Genomic DNA, 1,795 nt, shown 5'->3' with positions numbered 1-1,795 from the left:
CCCCCCCCCCCCGGACAAATTCCTGAATACGCCCCTGGTCCAGACTGTCTAGATCACTGAAGTTAAGCTCACTTTTCTACAGCCAGTAACCAGATTAGTATCCAGACTTGTGTTCACGGGTTCGATTCCCTTACTCCACACAAACCTGTGGGTTCAAAAACATCTGGTTAAGCAGTTTTGACAACTTTTCGGATGTAGGAGGACAGAGGGGCGGCTGTCAACAACTCTTGCAGCGAAAGGGTGCGTTCGTTCTACTCAACAAGAAAGAAGCTTTAAGTGGATTGATCCAAGTGAATGATGATGAAGAGAGGAAAGGTGGACAAGCAGGGAGAGCCAATGGTTGCCAGCTATAGGTACCTGGGGTTATCCAAACCGGGCTTACAAATGATTGGGAGCAATGAGTGTGATGTCATATTTGATTATTAAGTCTCTAAAATTTAAAGTATTTGTGTATAAACTGTGTCATAATTATACATTAAATTTATAAAAATATAATTTTGTATTAAAGTAGTAGGTTTAAATAGATCATATTCAGCAAATACGAATCCAATCTGAAAACGACGATATCCCACAGGAGCCTGAAAATCTCAGGTTTGCTCCTATTATGTTTTTAAAATTTTTATTTTGCAATTTTAATAGATAGAATTGATAATATTATTGCATATAGTCCGTATTACGTCACCAGCACTTCAGCCAATGGCAGTGCAGTATACTGGTCACGTGATGCAGACGGAAATCAAGTATACTTTCTTTATATACATGTATATTTTATATTGTACTAGGATTCAAATATACTTTTTTTATATACATGTGTATTATATTTTACTAGGATTCAAATACATACTTTCTGAAATAATACAAAATAAATATTATTAATTCAAAAGCAAATATTGGTCATGCATGAAATTTACAGAAGGGGGGGGGTGGGTCCAAAAAGCGTTCTCTAGGGCAGACCTCAAAACTGGGTATACTTAAAAATAAGATTACAATTGATTAACGCTACTCCCAACGATGATGAACTGTGTAAAGAGACTGTAAGTGTAATTTTAAAAACGCTCCACGCAAAGTTGGCAATGTCCAATTCACAACAGTACCCTTGAAACCTTTATCTTATCAAGAATGTGAAAGACATTGTCGTTTACGGAGGTTCAAAAATGTTAATTCTGATAATCTATATATAAATGTGGCTTGTCTGTCTGTTTGTTTGTTTTTATCCAATAAACGTCAAAACGGTTGAACCAATCGGGCCCAATTTTTTTGTGGGACATCACGTGACCACAGGGAAGATTTATGAATGATAATTTTTTTTTAAAAAAAATGTGTTTTAATTTTGTAAAAAAATTTAAATTCTTGAAAATCCGCAAATTTTTTTTTTAAATCCGCAAAATTTTTTTTTATAAATCCGCAAAATTTTTTTCTTCTTTGTTTTAAAATGTAAACAAAAAGAACATGTTCACAATTTAAATAGAAGATTGACGCGAAGCGCCCTAAAAGCCCAGATAGAAGGGCGCGAAGCGCCTTGAAATTCTAGTTCCTATATATGTGTTGTTTTTCTATATATGAATTTAGCTTGTCTGCAGTCTGTGTCTGTCTGTTTGTTTGTATCCAATAAACGTCAAAACGGCTGAACCGATCGAGCCCAAATTTTTTGTGGGACATCACGTGACCTTTAAAAATCCACAAAAAATTTTTCTTCTTTGTTTTAAAATGTAAACAAAAAGAACATGTTCACAATTCTAATAGAAGATGGGTGCAAAACGCCCTAGAAGCCTAGAAAGAAGGGCGCGAAGCGCCT

This window comes from Eurytemora carolleeae, unplaced genomic scaffold (assembly GCF_000591075.1).
Source record: "Eurytemora carolleeae unplaced genomic scaffold, Eaff_2.0 scaffold847, whole genome shotgun sequence".
In the NCBI taxonomy this organism is placed as follows: Eukaryota; Metazoa; Arthropoda; class Copepoda; order Calanoida; family Temoridae; genus Eurytemora; species Eurytemora carolleeae.
This window is presented reverse-complemented; position numbering follows the sequence as displayed.